Source organism: Musca autumnalis, unplaced genomic scaffold (genome assembly GCF_047663935.1).
Source record: "Musca autumnalis isolate F117 unplaced genomic scaffold, ASM4766393v1 scaffold_3, whole genome shotgun sequence".
Classification (NCBI taxonomy): Eukaryota; Metazoa; Arthropoda; class Insecta; order Diptera; family Muscidae; genus Musca; species Musca autumnalis.
Genome location: NW_027411866.1, coordinates 206333072 through 206356225, shown reverse-complemented (window position 1 = coordinate 206356225; position 23154 = coordinate 206333072). Strand labels below are relative to the sequence as shown.

General features: G+C 34.3%; 1 protein-coding gene across 1 annotated transcript in view; it reads left to right on the top strand.

Moving 5' to 3' along the window:
• AdoR (Adenosine receptor) overlaps window positions 1-23154 on the top strand; it is a 212470-nt gene that overhangs the window by 81824 nt on the left and 107492 nt on the right. Inside the window, exon 2 of the mRNA XM_073976419.1 lies at window positions 11409-11433. The gene's annotated coding sequence lies outside the window, so the exon portion shown is untranslated. The remainder of the gene's footprint in view (window positions 1-11408; window positions 11434-23154) is intronic.

The window sequence follows — 23154 nt, the reverse complement described above, 5'->3', positions numbered from 1 at the left end:
CACCGCCATGTGGCATGTATTCATACGCCTTTTTAGTGGGTTCATCATCGCTCATTCTCATGATATGGCTTAGCCAGCGCAATCGTTGCATATCGATACGCTTAACTATATGCATGTCTTTGTATAGCTTATACAGCTCGTGGTTCATCCGACGTCGATATTCACCGTCAACGCAGATTGGTCCGTAGATCTTGCGAAGATATTTACTCCCAAACACACCAAACACTGCCTTATCTGCTTGCGCAAGTACCCATGCTTCGGAGCCATACATTAGCACGGGTAGTATCAGCGATTTGTATAGTGTTATTTTTGTTTGACGAGATGTGGCTTTGTTTTTAAATTGCTTACTTAGACCATAGTAGCATCTGTTGGCCAATACAATTCTTCTTCTTATTTCACAACTGATGTTGTTTGTTGTGTTTATGGCAGTGCCGAGGTAGACGAAGTCTTTAACTACCTCAAAATTTTAGGTACCAACTTCCACAGTTGGTCCGAGCTCTATGGACGCTTTGCGCGTCGACACCATCAATTTGGTCTTTTCGCCCTTTACCGCCAGACCCACTTTCGCAGATTCTGCTTCGACCTTCCTAAAGGTATCAGTTACTTCCTTTACTGATCGTCCCATGATGTCTATGTCATCAGCATAGGCAAGTAACATGTGGCTATTGGTGTAAATTGTGCCATTTCGTTTGACATTTGCATCTCGTATTACCTTTTCCAGCAATGTGTTGAATAGGTCACACGAAAGGCTGTCTCCTTGTCTGAAACCTCTTTTGGTACAAAATTCTTCGGAGAGGTTCTTTCCAATTTTAACTGAGGACCTAGTATCAGTTAAAGTCATCTTACAAAGCCGGATGAGCTTTGGGGGGATACCAGATTCAGACATTGCGTGAAATACCTTTGATCGGAGGGGACTGTCGAATGCTGCATCTCTTGGGTCTTCTCTAGGATTTGCCGCAGGGTAAATATCTGGTCAATGGTGGACTTGCCAGGTCTAAAGCCACATTGGTATGGTCCAATTATTTCGTTGACCATAGGCTTTAGTCGTTCGCACAATATCCCTGAGACTATCTTATAGACAATAGGGAGAAGACTTATGCCCCTATAGTTTGAGCATACAGTCTTATCTCCTTTCTTGTGGACGGGACATACATAGGATGCTCAGGTTCCAATCGTCGGGTACGCGTTCTTCCTGCCAGATGCTGCTAACTAGCTGATGCATACACCTTATCAGCGCGTCGCCTCCGGTTTTAAACAGCTCGGCTGGTAAGCCATCGGCTCCTGCTGCTTTATTATTCTTCAGCCGGTTGATTGCTGTTTTTACCTCATCTTGGCCGGGCGGTATACATTCTATACCATCTTCTGCGATTGGATCTGTGGTATCATCGTCTTCGCTACTATTGGATACCAGCAGATTGCAGAAATGTTCCTTCCATATCCTGAGCACGCTATCTGTATCTGTTACCAGATTACCTTGCTGGTCTCTACAGGAGGATGTGCCTGTACCAAAGCCATCTGTTTGATGTTTCACTCTTTGGTAGAATTTTCGGACTTCATTCTGGCTCATGTACATCTCGATTTTTTCACACCCCGGCTTTTCCGTTTCTCTCTTTTTCTTGCGGAAAAGACGTTTCTCTTCTCTCCTTTTCTCCCGATATCTCTCTCGCGCGCTACGCGTTGCTACTGATTGCAAAGTAGCTCTATATGCTGCATTTTTCTCTTCGGTAGCAGCACGACACTCCTGTAGTGGGATTCTGTAACTCATTTTTGCTGTTACCGACAAAAATCGGTAAAATTAAATCGCAAAATTATGACTAAAAACATAAAGAAAAGTTGGCATCACTGCTTGTGTAGGTAGAGGCTAGCGACTGCTTTTTATTCATTGTTAACTTAAATTGTCGTTAATTATCGAAATTATAAGCACTTTAATTTTACCGACAATTATCGATAACAGCAAAAATGAGTTACAGAATCCCACTACTGGTCATACCATGAATTCCTTTGTGGATGTCTCTGGAATCCAAGTATGGATTTTGCGGCTGTTTGCATGGAGTGGACAATATGTTGCCATTGTGTTGTTATGTTATCGGGACAAGGAGTGCTCGCGTTAAGCAATTGGGCTAGTTGAGTGGAATATGCTGTGGCTATCTGTTGTGTTTGCAGCCTATCGATGTCCAACTTTCGCGTTGAGTCTGTTCGTGCCTTATTTGCAACGTTTAGACGGGTACGTACCTTTGCTGCAACAAGGTAGTGGTCCGAATCAATGTTTGCGCCTCGGAACGATCGTACATGCAACACGCTGGATGAATGTCGTCCATCTATTACAACATGATCAATTTGATTACTTGTTCTTTGATCTGGAGACAGCCAGGTGCCCTTATGAATATCGAGATGATTAAATCTGGTACTGCTAACTACCATGTTTTTTGCAGCTGCAAAGTCTATCAGCCTCATACCATTGTCAGATGTTTCACTGTGGAGACTGAATTTCCCGACTGTTGGGCCAAAGATATTCTCCTTTCCAATCTTGACATTAAAATCGCCTAGAATGATTTTAATGTCATGAAAAGGGCAACGGTCATATGTTTCTTCTAAGCGCTCGTAAAATATATCTTTGGTCTGTTAGTCCTTTTCTTCAGTGGGAGCATGAGCACAAATAAAGCTGATGTTGAAGAATTTAGCGTTTATTCGAATTGCAGCAAGTCTTTCATTCACTGGGGTGAAGCTGGATACCAGATGTTTTAGTCTCCGACTAACTACGAATCCGCAACCAAGCTCATGCTTTATGTCATGGCAGCTATAATACAGTGCGTCACCTTTAGGTGTTGTTGTGACGCCTTTCCCAATCCATCGTATTCCCTGTATGGCAGTAATATCGGCCTTGTACTTTTCAAGTACGTCTGCCAATGCGAAGACTGCACCTTCTCTATAAAGAGTGCGAACATTCCAGGTGCAGATTCGCAGATCATGGTCCTTAAAACGTTTGCGGGGTTCGTCAACTTTAGAGGGGTTTGTTTTTCTTTTCTTTCGTTTTTTCATAGTAGGATGTTTTTCTAGGCGAGGGTTACTAACCCGACGCCCAAACCCAAGTTTTTAACGTTCCTATGGGTGAACGCGCGGCACATGGTAGCTCACTACCTTTAACGGGTGTTAAAGGCAGTTCCCCAAGTGACACCACGGGGAGGTCAGTGTCCACTTGAGATGAAAGAGGGACCAAGATAAATCCTGGGCTTTGCCATGTTAAAGCCGGTCAAGACCGTTGCTTGGTATCATTCATCCCCTACGTCACCCTTCGAGTTCATTGTTTCCCAAAATATTTTATTCTTGTTCTTATCTACAAATTTGCTTCAGAGGTCAGAAGAAGATTCGCATTGGTTTCAGAGATATAGCCCCGAATTTCTTTAAAAACTCAATATTTAAGCATGTTTAGATGTGGCCATAAAATCCGAGCTGGATCTGACACAATAAACCCCAACTAGGGTTTCTTGTCGTTTGGGTCTGTACTTTCAAAAAATCCTCAGTTCAAATTGTTTGCACAAGATCACCTTAAAAATGTTGCACAGTGTAATACAATTCGGCATCAACGGCCAACAGTGTAATAAAGGTCCAAATGTTTAAAGTGTTTTCAAATTTAGAGTCTTTAAAGGTCGGAATGGAATGGAATACACATACATCAAGTTTGAATAAATATATCTAATAATTCTATACCAAGCTACTGATCACAAATATCAAAGAAAAGGTGTTCAAAAAAAATAAATTTTTCACTTGGCACAAAGGGAAAGTACCATTACCGTTCTTGCCCAGCAAAAATTCGGATCCATTAGTCATTACGTAACCCATTACAAAGTAATGTAAACAAGCTTATTTTCCCATTACAAGTAATCTGAAAAGTAATGGGATACTTCTTAAAAAAATTACAAGGCAAACCTACTTACTTTGCTCCTCACTAAGTAATGAGGACGGTGGCACAGTGAATGTGTGTCCGACTATGAATCGTAGGGTTGTGTGTTCAACGCTCACTGTCGGCACGCGAGTTTGTTTAATTAAAAAATAACAGTTCGTGTTGCACATGTGCACTGCTCATTTAAGTTCATAAGCAACCCATAATGTTCGTGTGCGTGGCATAGTATGTAGTGTCTTTGGCTAGAAGTCAGAGGGTTCGTGTGTTCAACTCGCACAACGAGCGAAATAAAATAAAGTAATAAGAAGTGTGATGAAATTAAAAAAAATCTCTACATCAACTGTTCTAAAAATAGAATTTTTTTCAACTTACTTTTCAACTTCTAGTGGCCACAGAATAACTAGTTATTCTAGTGGTCCTAAAATAACTACAAACTGAGTGCGACATGCCCTAGTAAAAATAATGGGGAAGAAATGGGGTTTGCGAGTAGTTACGGCTGCCAAAAATCCCTTACAAAACCCATGATTTTGGGAGGACTTTTTTGCTGGGTGCTTCTTAGTTACCACAATAAATTGTTATTTAGTCATCGCCATGGTTAATGGTAGAAAATATCCGACCCTCCGGTTTTATACATATTTATTCCACACAATAACCAGAAATCTTTTGTTAATTTCTTTCTTAAAATTTCCAAATATCTTACAAAAGTATCATCTAAATGCCAATTTGATAATAGATCAAACCACTGTAACCCCACGCACTCACATCGATATTTATCAATATTGAAAACCTTACAATACGCACACACACACACCTCAAATATGTAATCTTAAAATCCTAATGGATGGCTATATGAGGTTGTTAACATCATTGAAAATTTGCTGGTTGGTTTGAAAATTTTAATAGAAAAGTAAGCTTTAAAAACTCCAACAGCTTTTACCATAAGCATGATGGATGTGATGAATGGCAGTGATAGATTAATGGTGACATCAATAATATACAAGGTGGCAGGCAGGGAGGTGTTGTTGTCAAATGTCATCAACCATCATCAACACCAATATTTCGACGTGGGTGTACATTAAACCACTCAAAGATAAAAGAAAATGGAATACAAATGCATATGTTTTTGTCTGTTTGTAAAATAATAAGGTTTTGCAAAGAAATTTAATAACTGAGATACATTTGAGCATCATGGAAAGTCGTGTGTGAAAAACATATTCTGGAGTAATTGAATAAAAACAAAAAAAGTACATTGAGTAGGAATAGCGTCTTTGCATAAATAAGATATTTACAATTGAATTGCATGGCATGAGAGTTTAATGCTAGGAATATGGTATTTGTGATAGGTTTTGAAAAAAATAGGAAGCTTTCAGGAGTTAGATTGTTGTTTCAGTGTAATACATATAGGCTTTGAATTTCTGCAAATAAAAATCATATCAATACATTATTATTATAGATTTTCCTAGTATTAAACGGAACATGTTTTAACATTAAAATTTCGTTAAATAAAGGTATGGAAAAGTCATTGGGATGTACCTATTATGTTTAAAACAACCGAAAACGTGTAAATTTGCTTATTTCCTATATAACATCGAATTAGTATTTCAAATGATACATATTTATTCCGCCTCAAATTTCTGTTTCATATAAAAAGGCAGACCTACATAACAGCAACAGCTGTATACATTTAATTGATAATATACGATTACGTTTGCATTGATATGTATGTGGAGATAAGGATATATTTTTCGCTTTCCCTTGTTCGTTTCGTACAGCCGACTCTAATGAGTTTGATAATTTCAAGTATTTGTTTTTAATCTATTATTGCCACTTCTGTATGTGTGTATTTGCATACGCATGTAATATACGATATGGAATTGTACGGAGATTTGTATACACAAATAATAATGTGTATTTAGATTAAGTTACATTGAACACTATTGCAATATAACTCAAACTAAGCAAATACTATAGACAGTGACGACTATGTGCTACCCTATGCCATTACTTTAAGACATTAATTTCCAGATAAAATAATATAAATTCCTAAATAAAACAACAAAACAAATGTTTAAACAAGTGAGCCAAGGCTATAGTCGGGTCGGGGCCGACTATGTGACACCCTACACCACTACCCCTGTGCATAAGCTTTTGACTGGTAAAATTCATAATATTAACATCTTTATCTGTGAGTCCCCATCAACTCTCCAAATTTTCGTGAGGATCCGATCAAAATTCCGACTTGTAGTTTGATTGCACAATTGCGATATCTCTGTTGTTTGACCACCTACGCTAACCTGCTTTACATCATTGTAAAGACCGGATTTTCTACTTTCATAGTCAGACTTTGTTTTTGGAAGGTCCCCAATTAAAGCTGTGATATTCGTCATTATTATTAAAATCGCAAAACGGAAAAGTTGGGTTCTATTAGGGGCTATTGCGATATCTTCCTTGTTTGAACACCAACGACAGCCTACGTTACATCGTTGCAAAGGTGATATTTGCTACATTCATTAGCAGGTTTTGCTTTTGACATACCCCGCCTAGAAGCGCAGATGTTCGCTTTGAAATAAAATATTGACTTTTTCTCTAAATAAGTTTTTTTGCCCATTCCGACCCCTGAATATTATCCGACCATCACCAAAATCAATAAGCTTCTTCCCCTCCGGGACGATCGGATTAAAATTGCGACCTGTAGCGTGATTACAAGGTTTAGATGGACAGACAGATCGACTCAGCTCGTCGAGACATTCATTTTGGTATATATAAGTATGGGTCTACGACCATTATTTCGAGGCGTTACAAACTTTTTGGCCAAAACTAACTTATAATACCCTCCCCACACGGTGGTGTAGGGTATGAAAATGTAATTATGTGTTTTTCCCAGGGTTACGGAGTCGGAGTCGAGCAATTTTGCTGTAGTCCGAGTCGGAGTCTGAGTCGAAAAAATAACTCGACTCCGACTCCGGGCAACATTTTTGCCACGTTATAGAAATATAACATTAAATTTGGAACAAGAACATTTTTTTAAAAATCATTATTTATTTTAAAAGAAAGGTATAAGAAAATATATATGCAAATTATATATTATAAGTTAAAGGACAATTCACAGGATATGTACTATCCTCTGAAGTGTAGTCTATTCATCCCTATTTTGTTGATCCAATTGATTCGTTACATTCTTGAAACAAAAGTAATGTTCTATGACAATCGAATTAAGATTGGACCTTTTACCTCTTTCGTCAGAAGTCTTACTGGTCTTCTCGCAAAGGTCTATTGGTATTCTCATCTTGTTTTTTCTGAGAAGTCATTCTTGTCGTCTATTAAAGACATTGTGGTCTCTATGGGAAATCTTACTGAATACCCTGTGACACAAAATGAAAGTTAAGATCTGAAGGAGAAAATTCTTTTTGGGAATAAAAGCCCCATAGCTGAAATTTCTGAGTCAAGACATAATGATTTTTTTGATTGACCTCCATCAATCATTAAAAAAATAGCTTTATATCTCTGTTTGGAGATATTGTTTCATCACTTTTAGATGACATTTTTTCAGTTAAATAGAATGAAGAACATTTCTGTCAAATATGCTGCCCTTCTAGCTCAGTTCCTTCCATGTCCTTTTTGTTCTTGAACTCAAAAAGTAAAACAAAATTAAATTTTCTACAAAAATGTTCCACCGAAAATTATACATATGTAGGTTTCCCATATCCAAGAAATCGACATTGTCACGTTTTCATTGTCTTTTATCAGTTTTACCCGTTACTTTCCAAAAAAAAAAAAAGTATGTTTATGTATTTCGGTAAATTCCGCATAATCTATTAACTATATACATACATCAAATAAAACAAATTCGGATGTTTACACTTCTGAATTAGGCAGCATAAATTCGTTGTTGGTTAACGACAGATTCATTCCGCTAGAACTCAAAAGTCTGACAAACGCCTAATCTTTCTTCTAGGATTCATTATATACTCAATGAGGGCTATAGATGAAGACATTCAAATAACCGGATCTGTCCGCCAGGAACATACATAGTTCATGTGTATCCGAGTTTTCTACACAATCAATAGCATATACGAAATTCAATGAAATACATAATCATAGAGCTTTCATGAGAAAAGATAGGGTAAAAGTGAAAAAGGATAATGAAAACATGACAATATCGATTTCTTGTCTTAGTGGACCGACCCTACATACAATTTTCCTAGCAACATTTTTGTAGAATATTTTCATGCACGAAATCTCATCATGTGCTAATTTTTCAGTTCCAGAAAACATCCATCTGCCAACGTGCTGGGTGGTGTACACAATATATCTCAAATATTTATTATATATATTTATTTATTATCCACTTCACACCAAAGTTCAAAATGTGAGCGCTGAATTTTAGTTTAAATTTCAGAAAAAAGTAGAAAGTATAAGTAACATATAATATGTGGTCAAATTTTTAAGTCGATCAAAACAATATTGCCTCAGTATGATCGTTGGATGGGAATTTTTTTTTTTTTTTTTTTTTTGCAGCATATAAGCTGTGTTTCTCGAAATCGGCCACAAAAATATATGACAATTGGTTTATTAGTTTTCGAGATAGAGTTGGCACCGCAAAATGCTTCAATAAAAACAAGGTTTCGTAGACGGCCTCAAAACTTCGTAATATCTTTCTCTTTCAGATGAAGAAAAAATCTGCCAAAAAGTTAAGTAGTTTTCTCGAAAAAAAAATCGTGAAAAATGGCTTTTATTGAGATTTACAACTAACTGGGGGTCTTCTTTTAAGGCTAAGCACAAGAAAATGTTGGCTTACATCCAGTTTCAAACTTGGTCATGAATTGCTTATAATTTTTGTTGCATGTAGTCCTTATGATTTGTATTGCCCCTTAATTTTCATAGATATATTTTGAAAGCTTAAAGATTTTCTCACGCGGAAGAATTCCGCAAAAAACGAAAAACCGACAAAAACTTTGTAACTTTGGTATTTTTCTATGTAGGATTCGGCAGAAACAGTATTGATATGTTCGAATGTATTTAAACGAATGCCCTTTCTAATGAATATGTAAGGAATAACTAACACATTAGCTTACATAGGTCAAAATATAGAAAAAGGTTAAAAATTTGTGCACATTTGCGAAAATTGGATCCAAACCCACTATAATATTTTTTCTATTTTTTATTAAATAGCTGGGTGGGTAACGTAGAAGGAAGGTGACGTGATACCAAAGGAACGGTATTGACCGGCTTTAACATGACAAAGCCCAGGGCTTATCTCGGTCCCTCTTTCATCTCAAGTGGGCACTGACCTCCCCGTTGTGTCATAACAATTTGGCTTAGGCATTGGGCTAGTAACTCACCCCGTCAAACAGCTTACTATGAAAAAACAAAGAAAAGAAGAAAAACAAACTCCTCTAAAGTTGACGACCCCCGCAAACGTTTCAAGGACAATGATCTGCTAGTCTTCACCTGGAATGTCAGAACTCTCTACGGACTAGGTGCAGTTTGTGCACTGGCGAATGTACTTGATAAGTACAAAGCTGATATTATCGCCTTACAGGAAGTGCGATGGAATCGGGCAAACGTAAAGATCACAAACGATTACCACGGTGCGCCTTAACTAAATGTAAATGAAAGGTGCTTCCTTTCACTTGCATTATTCATTGATCATCAAGCTCGATTCCAATGAGAAATTCATTTAAAATTAATACAAAAAAATGATATTCGCCCAAAAAAGGCAAATAAAAATAAAATCAGCTGAGCCAGGCTGGGGTTTGAACCCACGTCCTTGAAAAACACAAGAAAAAAGTGTTGTCATGGCGTGTTAGCGTTCAGAGCCAAACTCATTACTTTCAAAGGCAGCGCTAAGCGTTTGTCATGAAAGCACAACTAAATGGGAAAATCCCCATTGTTGTTGTAAAAAACAAAACAAAATGCATTTGAAAGAAGAAAAGTTCGAGGACATCGAAGCCGCTCCACTTACGATATGTCTGAGGAGACTTTACCAAAGTCGAAACATTCATGTCACATAGTGGTGGGTGTGTGGGTTCGAATCGTCGTCGGCTTCCTTTTTCACTTGCATTATTCATTGATCATCAAGCTCGATTCCAATGAGAAATTCATTTAAAATTAATACAAAAAATGATCTTCGCCCAAAAAAGGCAAAATTTTCAAATAAAAAAGAAAGGTGCTTCCACCTGGGAAGTTTTTGCGGATTCTGAAACTACAATGTTCATAGATGAGAAAAAGCCAAAAACAAAAAATCGCTGGAGGGATTTTGAAATAAATCGATGTCAAAGTTCAAACTTTTACGGGTTTTTCATGTTTTCACGGTTTTACAAGTCTTATCGTGTTGTAGCAGTGAAAATTCCCTACAAGATTGACCTTAATAGTATTTTCGTAGGTTTTACCATTTTTGAGATATAGAAGGTCATCAATCGCCTCCTTATAAAACAATGTCATGAAGGGTGCGCATTAACTAACTTTAAATGAAACCGCTTACCATTGGGGAGTTTTTTTGAGGATTCTAAAACAGCATTGTTCATAGATAAGAAAAATCATATCATCATCATCAATCATATTTTACTTGATAGGCGGGAATGAAATATAGTCAATGGGTTCCAAGTCAGGGCTGTACGGTGGATGACCCACCAATTCCACGTTTTGTCCAGTCAAAACGGCGCTGGTTTGAGTCGATGTGGGGGAACTCAGATTGTCATGGTGCAGAAAAAAGATTCGTCTTATCTGTTTCGTTTTTCGAAATTTTCCGAAGACTTCTTGCAAACAAATTGTGATACACCACTCAGAATTGAGCATGTTGCGACTATTCCGCTTGAGCAACGTAGGATCAAGCGGAATAGTCGCAACGTGGCCAGTTTTACCGAAGAAACAGGCGACTATTTGCATTGAAGTGTTTCTTCCAGGGACAACTTTAATTGGATTTGGCTGCTCGTTTTCGACGACCTACATCGTTGATTGCTGTTTTGTTTCAGGCTCATAAGCATAAAACCATAATTCGTCACCTGTGACGATATTATAAAAGACTTTCGAAGTTTTTCAATGTTTATTTACACCAACCGACAAGAGCCGTTTTTTGAGCCATTGTCAAATTGTGCTGGATCCAACTATAACAATCCCTTTTACGGACAGATGTTCATGTATGTATGCTAGTGGAAGAAATGCCCAAGTATCTCTCTATGTCACGGTATCTCACACGATGATACTTCTTTATCAGTTTACGCAAGGCACCAATGTTTTCTGACACAATGGCCGTTTTTAGATGACCTTTGTTTTTAAGTGTGGGTCGGCTTCCTCCCCATACAAAGGTTCAATAACATCGATTCACGTCGAAAGCGAAAATAATCATTTGCAATGGAAATATCAAATTGAGTCTGGCAACATGTAGTGTTGCCTTGGCCAGAAACTTATCTAGTTGCCCTCGTGTATTAGTACATCTCTAAACTACCAACAAAAATTAAAATAATTAACCACCATCTTGTTTTTTTTTTTTTTCTTTTATTTTCAGGAAAAACTCTACTGAATCACAGAAGGTAGGTTTCAATATAATATACTGAACTGAATTACATTTAAGAAATTTGTACATATCTTAGTATATCTTATCTTATTTTCCTACCCTTTTTTTCACGATGGGAGAGAAGGCTATTGAGGTCACATCTAACCTTGATATCAGTTGGTGTAGGGGAAAAAGACCGTAGCTCTTGAAAGTTTTGTTATATATTTCCCTATGAAATATTTTCTCAAACATGGGGAGGACAAATCGTCGGTGTCATGCTTAAGTGTTCCATACGCCATTTGCCTGTTTTGAGATAATCGCATTTTAATGTTTTGCGTCACAACTGTGTGGAGCTGGACAAAGCAAATATTCATATTTTTGGCTTGAAATGTTAATAAAAGTATATAGAACATATTTGCAAAAATTTAGAGGAATACGTATTGGAATATAAAAGTTATAAATTTTTTTAAAAAAAGAATTGTTGTCGATTTGTTCCATATCCGCACTTATGACACAAATGTGAAATATTGTAAATCACATGGAACAAAGTGACAAAACAATTGTCCATTTTTGCCTCAATAAATTAAATACTTCTAAATCGAAAATTAAAATTCTGATTTTTGAAATGTGTTTTTAAACTTGTAAGTTTTTAAAATATTAATTTTGTAACTGAAAAAAGTTTATGCTTTCCCGTCGAGGTATGGATATCTCGAAAACTAGAGCAGATACGAGAAAGCCGACTAGAAATTCAGAAAGAGCATACCGGAAAACCCTAAAAACCACCAGTATCTCAAAAAGTCAAAAATGGCGTATGGAACACTTAAGCATGACACCGACGAAATATCAATGCCTCAGATGGGATCGAAGGTTTTGGTTTAGTGCGACGTAAATTTGATTTAGTGAATTTTCTAGCATTATTACAATTTGTATCTTTTTATCGAACGTGACCAAAGTTTGAACCATATCGGTTACACCTTTCTAAAATAGAAATTAGGGTATATTTTTATGAAAAACAAAAAACTTATTGTCAATGCAATTTTATGCCAATACGTAGTTATGTGCGTATACGTAATAATTAATCATATTTATTTTCGAGTATTAAATCATACGCTCCCTAGATCAAAGAATTAAAATTGATTTGCCATAATCCATCAAGTGATTCATCATTCATTAACTTAATAAAAATTACAAAGTATAACCGCTTGGTATTAAAAGCTTTCTAAACAAAACACAACTTTAAGCTTTTTACAACAAACAACTAACCTTAAACAAAAATAAAAATTATTAAATTTTTAACCACTGCCACAACCAGCGTCATCAAAAACTCCAAACACAAACCCACTAACAAAAAACTCTTAATAAAAATTAAATAATGCCCTTGAAAACTATAAAAATAAAGAACGATGACAAGGGCAACCGAGTGTGGGCTGTGAAAACACTACAACAATGCCATGTTAAAGTAAAATTCTTCAAGTGAAAAAAGTGTTAAAGTTGGCGAATAGAGTGCAAACATTTTAATATACTACAATAATTTAGTAACACAGCTACACATCACTACTCACCACTACCCACCCAACTCATAAACTACAGTCGTGGAAATGATAGCCCACGAGATACACAGTTGACGGGACATTTGTTTGGTTTATAGCCACATCGCCTGTAAATCATCTGTTGAAGACGGTTGATAGAAGATTGTTAAAACCATTTGCTGTAGGCCAACAACCACCACAGCTGGAAGGCTATAAGTAATGCTGCGTCCTCTTATTGATTCATCTTAACATTGTTAACAACCACCTTTTGACTTTTCTCTGTTATGCTTTTCTTAAGCTTTAGTTGCGGTTTTATATTGCAAACTATTAACGAGCTTCTTGAAGTTGTGTAGCATGTCTGGCTCAAGTGAACAGCCAGCAATGATGTAAAGTTATGGGTTTTGTGATTTCTAGTGTTTGGAACGAAGTGCTCTGCAAGAGTCCATTCAGTGACATAGAGAAACTTACAATTCTTGGTTTTTTTTTTCCTTTATTTTGTTAGATGTGCAGAGGCTTTAGAGGAATAAGAACTGAGAATAGAATAACAAAACTGAAAAACAGTTATTTTATAAAAAAAAAACTATTTCCCATAAGAAACAATTGCTTCATATAAAACAAATTATGTAGATTTTATTTAAGAACTATAACATGATATTTCCATCTTATCGCTGAGTTGAAAGCGTGTCATACATTTTGCTATACCGAATTTTAGAGAAGTTAAACATGTCCCTTGTCCTTTCAGGGACGATTGTGGAACAATAATATTATAAACATGTACAAATACCTTCAGCCTATGGCTGTACAACAGAAACAATCACAGGTTCTTAATATTAAACAATACTAGAATCTTCGATCTTAATCAAAAAAAAAAAATCGCTCATAAAAAAGAAGTCGCTTATTTACCCAAAGGATGGCTTAACTCAAAAAATGCGTTTTCTGAGTTAGCAATTTCTAGTTTTTACACGATTTCTATTTTATCTTAAGTCAAATGTTCATTCTCATATCAATAAAACTAATCGAGTTGCAGCTCATTTACAATGGGTTTGACATAATTCAACAAAAAAGTTTTTTGAGTTTATGAATTACTAAAGAACTTCAAATCATGCTTGATCTTGAACAGAAATGTAACACTGATATCTGGCTAGCTGTTTGGAAAATATGGTCCAAGTAGTTTTTTTTCTAATCATTTTTTAAAGCTGGAAAGTCAAATTTCATTCGCCAACTTAAAACGCGTTTTTCTCGAAACTGGATTTTTTGAGATGTGTCACTCTTTGAATAAATGAGCAAAATTTTCCCGTTTATTTTGAATTTTCATTTGTAAGAATATTTTGTAGGGGCATGGATTTTTTTGTTTTTTAAGAGTATTTTTAGAGACGTGGATTTTTATACCCTATACCACAATGTGGAAAAGGGTATAATAAGTTTGTTTTCCCAAAAATTCATGTAACGCCGCGAAATATTCGTCGTAGACCCCTCATGTGGTATACCAAACTTCATATCTCGACGAGATAAAGCGATTTAGCGATGTGTGTCCGTCCGTCCGTCCGTCCGTCTGTCCGTCCATTAAAAATTGTAATCAAGCTAGAGGCCGCAATTATGGACCGATTGTCACGAAATTTAGTATGGAGGTCGGGTTTGGACCAGAATAGAACTGATTAGTTTTTGGCGATGATCGTGAAATGTTAAAGGGATGAAATGGACCAAAAACAAAATTTTTGCTCGATTTTGTAGCCGCTCTGTAGGTCGCAATAATAGTCCGATCGGCGCGAAATTTTAAACGTAGTTTTGGTTTGAGATGAAGAAGTAGCGTGCAAGTCAACGGTATGATCGGATAATATTTAGCGGGTTAAATTGATCAAAACTTTTGTGTGAAAATTGGTAAAATTTCTAATGCACATCTTATAACAGCTAGCCCGGAAAGCTAGTGCACAGGGATAGTGGTATAGGGTATCACATGGTCGGCCCCGTCCGACTATAGTCTGTTCTTACTTGTTTAAGAATAGTTTGGATTTTTTAAAATTTTTAAGGCATCCACATTTTTAAGAATTTTAATGGAAAGGTGCTTGCACTTGGGAAGTTTTTTGCGGATTCTGAAATTACAATGTTCATAGATGAGAAAAATCCAAAAACTAGAAAAATCGCTGGAGGGATTTTTAAATAAATCGCGGTCAAAATTCACATTATTAGGTTATTTTAGGTTTTCGCGATTTTGCTTGGAAACCGTAAGTCCTATCGAAATGGGGCTAAAGAAAATGTTGTAGCTGTGAAAATTCTCTAAGGGATTGACCGTTATGATTTGTTCCTAGGTTTTACCATTTTTGATATATACGGATGTTCAGGTCACATTTTTAGATTTTTTGTTAGGTTTTCACGATTTTCTAAAGAGAACTAAAGAGAATCTTTTAGCTGTGAATATTCTCTACAAGATTGGCTTTCGTAATTTTTTGCTAGGTTGTACCATTTTCGACATATGTATATAAGTTTATGTTGGAAAATTGCAGTCATGACTTTGTTTTATAAGGAGGCGATACAGTCAATGCATTGTCCCAATTTGAACTTCTATATCTCAATAACGACAAAACCTTCGAAACAATTGTAAAGGTCAAAGATGTAGAGCATTTTCATAGCTACAATATTGTCTTTAATCCCATTACGATAGGACGTGCGGTTTCCAAGCAAAATAGTGAAAACCTCAAAACCCCTAAAAATGTCAACTTGGATCGCGATTTATTTGAAAAGCGCTCCGGCAATTTGTTTGTTTTTTGATTCTTCTCATCTATGAACATTGTAGTTTCAGAATCCCCAAAAACTTCCCAGGTGTAAGCACCTTCCATTTAAAGTTGATTCAAGAGAACCGTGTTAAAGAACGTGAATTTTTGTAAAAAAAATTTAGAAGCGTGGATTTTTATTTTTATTTGTTTTTTTTTTTTGGACGTGGACATTTTAAATTAAATTTCTAGGGACGTGGGTTTTTTTAAATAATTCTTTTAGGGGAGGGGTTTTTCTAAAATTGTTATTTTAGAGATTGGGGATTTTAAAACTATTTTTTTAGGGCCGGGTGTTTTTAAAATTAATCTTGTAGGGACGGGGTTTTTTAAATTATTCTTTTAGGGACGTGGTTAATTGTTAATTTTTAGGGCCACGAGTTTTTTAAGATTCATTTTTTAGAGACGTGGATTTTTTCAGAATATTTTTTTAGGGATGTGGATTTTTTTAGAAAATTTTTTTAGGGACGTGGATTTTTTTAGGAATAATTTTTTAGGGATGTGGGCTTTAAGAATAAATCTATAGGGAAGTGGATTTTTCAGAATATTTTTAGGGACGTAAATTTTTTAAGAATATTTTCTATGGACGTGAATTTTTTAAGAATGTGTTTTTAGGGACGTGGATTTTCTAAGAAGATTTTTTAGGGTCTTGGATTTTTTTAAGAATATGTTTTAAGGGTCGTGGATTTTGTAAGAAGATTTTTTTAAGCACGTGGATTTTTTAATATATTTTTTTAGGGAGTGAATTTTCTAAGAATATTTTTTTAAGGACGTGGATTTTTCACAAATATTTGTTTAAGGACATAGATTTTTTTAAAATATTTTCTATGGTGTGGATTTTTTTAGAATATTTTTTATGGACGTGCATTTTTTAAGGATGTGGATTTTTTAAGAATATTTCCATAAGGACGTGGATTTTTTAAGAATATTATTTAAAGGCGTGGATTTTTTAAGAATATTTTCTTAAGGACGTAGATTTTTTAGGATATTTTATAAGGACGTGGATTTTTTAGGATATTTTATAAGGACGTGGATTTTTTTAAGAAAATTTTTAAGGGATTGGATTTTTTTAAATTTTTTTTTTAAGGGCGTGGTTTTTTTAAGAATATTTTCTAAAGGACGTGGATTTCTATAAGAATAATTTTAAGGGCGTGGATTTTTTATGAATATTTTTTTAAGGACGTGGATTCTTTAAGAATATTTTTTTAAGGACGTGGATTCTTTAAGAATATTTTTAAGGACATACATTTTATTAAAATATTTTCTAGGGACGTGGATTTTTTAAGGACGTTGATTTTTAAGAATATTTCATTAAGAACGTGGATTTTTAAAGAACATTTTTAAAGGCGTGGATTTTTTAAGAATATTTTTTTAAGGACGTGGATTTTTTTAGGATATTTTATAAGGACGTGGATTTTTTTAAGAATATTTTTAAGGGAGTGGATTTTTTTAAAATATTTTTTTAAGGGCTGGTTTTTTTAAGAATATTTTCTTAAGGGTCGTGGATATTCTAAGAACATTTTTTAAGGACGTGGATTTTTAAGAATATTTTTTTAGGGAGTGAATTTTCTAAGAATATTTTTTTAAGGGCGTGAATTTTTCACAAATATTTGTTTAAGGACATAGATTTTTTTTAAAATATTTTCTATGGTGTGGATTTTTTTAGAATATTTTTTATGGACGTGCATTTTTTAAGAATATTTTTTAAGGATGTGGATTTTTTTAAGAATATTTTTTAAGGACGTGGATTCTTTAAAAATAATTTTTAAAGACGAGGATTTTTTTAAGAATATTTTTAAGGACATACATTTTTTAAAATATTTTCTAGGGACGTCAATTTTTAAAGGACGTTGATTTTTAAGAATATTTTCTTAAGAATATTATTTAAAGGCGTGGTTTTTTTAAAAATATTTTTTTAAAGACGTGGATTTTTTTAATAATATTCTTAAGGACATCTTCTTCTTTTTTCTTTATTTGCATATCCGTTATCCGGATGTTAAGCGATCATACAATATTACATTTTATTACATTGTTCTTGCAAATATCTAGTTTATGTGGAAAGCGATAATTGTCGGTTTTTAGCCGCTGTTAGAAGACTGAGTTCATCGCGGTATCCGGTCCAGTCTTGAATATTTTTTAGCCAGGACAATTCTCGTCGACCTCTACCACGTCTTCCTTCAACTTGGGATTTGAGAATGATCTGCAGGATCTTATATTTGTTGTTCCTCATCAAATGTCCCAAATAGGAAACTTTCCGGGTTTTGATGGTTTTAATTAGCTGCCGTTGTACATTCATTCTTCGCAGAACTTCGGCATTTGACACTCGATCGGTCCATGGAATTTTGAGCACACGTCGGTATGCCCACATTTCAAATGCTTCCAATTTCTTCTCGTCTGCTGATTTTACAGTCCATGTTTCAGCCCCGTACAATAGGACATACATTTTTCAAAATATTTTCTAGGGACGTGGATTTTTTAAAGGACGTTGATTTTTAAGAATATTTCATTAAGAACGTGGATTTTTAAAGAACATTTTTAAAGGCGTGGATTTTTTAAGAATATTTTCTTAAGGACGTGGATTTTTTTAGGATATTTTATAAGGACGTGGATTTTTTTAAGAATATTTTTAAGGGAGTGGATTTTTTTAAAATATCCTTTTAAGGGCGTGGTTTTTTAAGAATATTTTCTTAAGGACGTGGATTTTTTTAGGATATTTTATAAGGACGTGGATTTTTATAAGAATGTTTTTAAGGGAGTGGATTTTTTTAAAATATTCCTTTAAGGGCGTGGTTTTTTAAGAATATTTTCTTAAGGACGTGGATATTTTTAGGATATTATTTCAGGACGTGGATTTTTTTAATTTTTTTTTTTAAAGACGTGGGTTTTTAAGGTTATTTTCTTAAGGACGTGGGTTTTTAAGAATATTTTCTTAAGGACGTGGGTTTTTAAGAATATTTTCTTAAGGACGTGGGTTTTTAAGAATATTTTCTTAAGGACGAGGATTTTTTAAGAGAACTATAAACTAATATTTTTTTAAAGAAGTAGATTTTTTAAAAAAATTTTTTAGGGCTTCTGTTTTTAAAAATGTTTTTTAAAGACTGATTTTTAAGAATAGTTTTTTAAGGACGTTGATTTTTAAGAATATTTCCTTAAGGACGTGGATTTTTTAAGAATATTTCCTTAAGGACGTGGATTTTTTAGGATATTTTTTAAGGACGTGGATTTTTTTAAGATATTTTTTAAGGACGTGGATTTTTTTAGAATATTGGATTGGTTTTTTTAGAATATTTTTTAAGGACGTGGATTTTTTAAGAACATTTTCTTAAGGAAGTGGTTTTTTTTTTGGAATATCGGATTGTTTTTTTTTAGAATATTTTTTAAGGACGTGGATTTTTTAAGATTACTTCTCTTAGGGACATGGATTTTTTTAGAATATCGGATTGGTTTTTTTAAAATATTTTTTAAGGACGGTGATTTTTTAAGAGTACATGGAGACATGGATTTTTTAAGAATACTTCTCTTAGGTACGTAGATTTCTCCTTGGATTTTTCAGCAATATTTTATTTAGGTAGGTGGATTTCTTTTTGGATTTTTGGACAATATGTTTTTAGGAACGTGTATATTTTTCTATTTTTTAAAATTAGTTTTTAAGGTCGTGGATATGTTTTTTAATATATCTAGTATTAAGGGATTTTTTAAAAATAATTACTTACAAAATCTACGTTTATAGAAAAAATAAAAAATTCAAGTTCATTAAAAATTTAAAAAAATGTTCATCCAAAAAAATACCTATATAACATAATTTTTTAAAAAATTCACTTTCATTGGCGCATGAAAAAATTTCCACGTTCATCAGAGCCAAGAAAAATATTTTTAAAAAAGTCCACGTTCATCAGTGCCATGACAAACCTTTTTAAAAGCTATTTAAAAAATCCACATTCTATCAGAGCCATGAAAAATTATTTTAAAAAATACCCGTTCATCAGTGCCATGAAAAATATATTTTTTTTTAAATCCACGTTCATCAGTGCCATGAAAAAATATTTTTAAAAGAGCCACGATGAAATGGCTCTGATGAACATCGATTTTGTTTTTTTTTTAATATTTTGTCGTGGCTCTTTTAAAAATATTTTTTCATAATGAAAAGTTTAAAAAATCCATAGAGCCAGGAAAACATATTTTCAAAAATCCACGTTCATCAGCTCATAATAAAATAGATTTAATAAAATTTCCGTCCACAAAAACATATATGAAAAAATTCCAGTTCATCAGTGCCATGAAAAAATATTTTCAAAAAAATCCACGGTCATCAGCTCATGAAAAAATTTTTAGCAAACCAAAGTTCTCAGTCAGTAGAAAAATCTTAAAATGCGGGTGTTTGTGCGGAGTTTCAGAAAGATATGACCTAAATAGGGTGCCACCGTGGTGCAATGGTATGCACACCCGCCTTGGTTCGATTCCCTGCCAGGCAACATCAAAACACTTTTCAATAGTGGCAAAATACCTCTCAGTAATGTTGGCGACACTTCCTGAGTATTTCAGCCATGCAAACCTTCTTTACAAAAGTGGTGTCTTAGACACGCCGTTCGGACTCGGCGATAAACTGTAGGTCCCATGTCATTGATAATCGGGGTGCACTCATTGATATGAGAGAAGTCTCCCTTGTCCCTTATGGGATGTTTGTGGAACAATTATTATTATTATGACCTAAATATTCCACTGACAAATCCAATATCGCATTGAGAACAAAAATTATGCTATATTATTTATTATTCGGAACCATATTTTTAGGAAGGAGTGCCTCACATCTCACCTTAACCCAAGGTTTTACCGGGTGAAACCAATCAGAAATATTGTTTGAAATATTTCATCTTCTATAACCTTCCCCATTTTTTTTTAAATTGCAAAATTTAAGGAATAAATATCCTTTGATATTCTTCAAGTTTAAAATAAAGCACGTTAACGTTAATTACACTGTGATACAAAAGTGGACAAAATTTTTTTGCAGGATTTCTGATGCACAATTTCGGTTTTGTGGGAGTCCATAGAAGACGAAAATACCTTTGGTTTCTTTGGGTCACTTCGGGTTTTGATTTTACAACGGTAAATGTAGTGAAAAATTGACTTTCTTGGATTTTCAAATTTAAACGGACATTACTTCTTTTTTCCCCAACCGATTTGCACACACTGTTTTTTATTATAAAGGGGAGAGTAATGCCTTTCGAACAAGCCATAGATTTTTTAAATCGGTTAACAAATGGCTAAGTAATAGTGGTTTAAGTGTGACAAAAACGCATTAAAAAACAGTAAAATGTTTTTCTTTGTGCTCTAGGCTGCGTAAACGACACCTGACAGTACAATTATTTACTGTTAGCAAGTAGGAAATTTAATAGGCTTTACAAAATGGGAAAAAGCAACGAAATCGGTTGAAAAATGAATGCGTTATGGCATTTTTTGTTTTTCAACTTTTTGGTTTTCTTCATATTTTCCTTTATAAAAGATGGGTATCTTAGCATGTATGATTCTAATTGTGATTATCCTGCTTAACAATTACGCACAAGGTATCAATGTTTTATAAAGGAAAATATGAAAAAAACCAAAAAGTTGAAACACAAAAAATGCCATAACGCATTCATTTTTCAACGGATTTTCTTGGTTTTTCCCATTTTGGAAAGCCAACTAAATTTCCTACTTGCTAACTGTAAATAATTGTACTGTTAGGTGTCATTTACGCAGCCTAGAGCACAAGGAAAAACATTTTACTGTTTTTTAATGCGTTTTTGTCACACTTAAACCACTATTACTTAGCCATTTGTTAACCGATTTTAAAAATCTATGGCTTATTCGAAAGGCATTACACTCCCCTTTATAATAAAAAACAGTGTGTGCAAATCGGTTGTGGAAAAAAGAAGTAATGTCCGTTTAAAGTTGAAAATCCAAGAAAGCCCATTTTTCACTACATTTACCGTTATAAAATGAAAAACCGAAGTGACCCAAAGAAACCGAAGGTATTTTCGTCTTCTGTGGACTCCCACAAAACCGAATTTATGCATCAGAACCCCTGCAAATTTTCACTGTAGCACAGTGTTATTGAAGTCTTGATGACCTTTTTTGGAAACTTAATCCCTTCACCATTCCCTTGAAGATGAAGCACAAAAAATCCCAAAAATGTGACGTCAATTATGAAGACCAATATCAAATATTTATTCAACTTAAAACAATAAGCGTATTCCAAAGTGTATTGCGAGAGTTTTAAGGGTTAGTAAGGATTTCAAATATCCCATATCAAAAATCAGATATTCACTCATCCATGTGTAGAAAGAATTTTTGGCAAATTGAAATATACCCCCATTATCCCCAGAGCTTGACTACTTTTGTAGTTCATCATACACAGTGCAAAAAGGACAATTTCTACATATTTCTATTGAGGAGGTCAATTTGGAAAAAGAAGGGATTCTATTAACATTTAATAAAATTCACTGAAGGGTAAAATCCAATTGAGTTATCAGAATATTTTGACTGGCAAAAAACATTTTCCCAATGAAAGAAAAAAAAACAAACAACATAATATTCAATTCCACAAACGTTCATCATCATATTCCACGGCAAGTGCTGGATATTGTTTTCTATGTAACACCAAGAAATGATTAGAAAATACTGGAAGGAAAAATAACATAAATCAGTGGGTGGGATTGCAAGTGTCAATGTTGTGGGTAAACTCTAATTGGGATTTTTTATGGGTAAACTCTATTGGGATTTATACATATGTGTGTATGTAGTTCAACTACTTGATGCGGACCACACCAGTTGACCATTTCGCAGTATCACACAACAAAATCATTGTCCTTGCAGAAATTACTTAACATATTAAACCACCGGAACGGATATGAAGACCACAATTTGTTATTCCGACTGTTGTGAACAACAAAAATACAAAAGAGGGAGAAATCAGTGTTGTGGACAAAAAAAATATGCGTGGTTCAAAATAATCACATCGATTTTTTATTATTAAGACACAATGGATATTTTTAAGTAATTTGTCATGTACAATACATTTTGATTGATTTTTCTTTATTCTTGGTATGGAAGAATGATTATAAAAAATCGTCTCAAACTCTCACATGTCCCTCCAGAAATCTGTACAATTGAAAAAAAAAAATCCAAAAAATAACAATCGAAGTTTATGGAAAACCCATTAAAGTCATTGTATGCAAAGTAAAACTCAGACAGTTTGGAACCTGATAGATTAAGAGTAGTCATTCTTCGTTCATTATTTTAATAAGGATATGCCATAAAAAACTTTGGTTATAAAACTGCCAGTATATAAAGACAAATAAGTTAAAAAAACAACATTTCGTCACCATAAATGCCCGAAGACGTAACCCACAAAAACAAAACTTTACAGGAGAAGCAAAAAACGTTATAAAATGAAAAACTGTTTTATAGAATATCAATCTACTACGG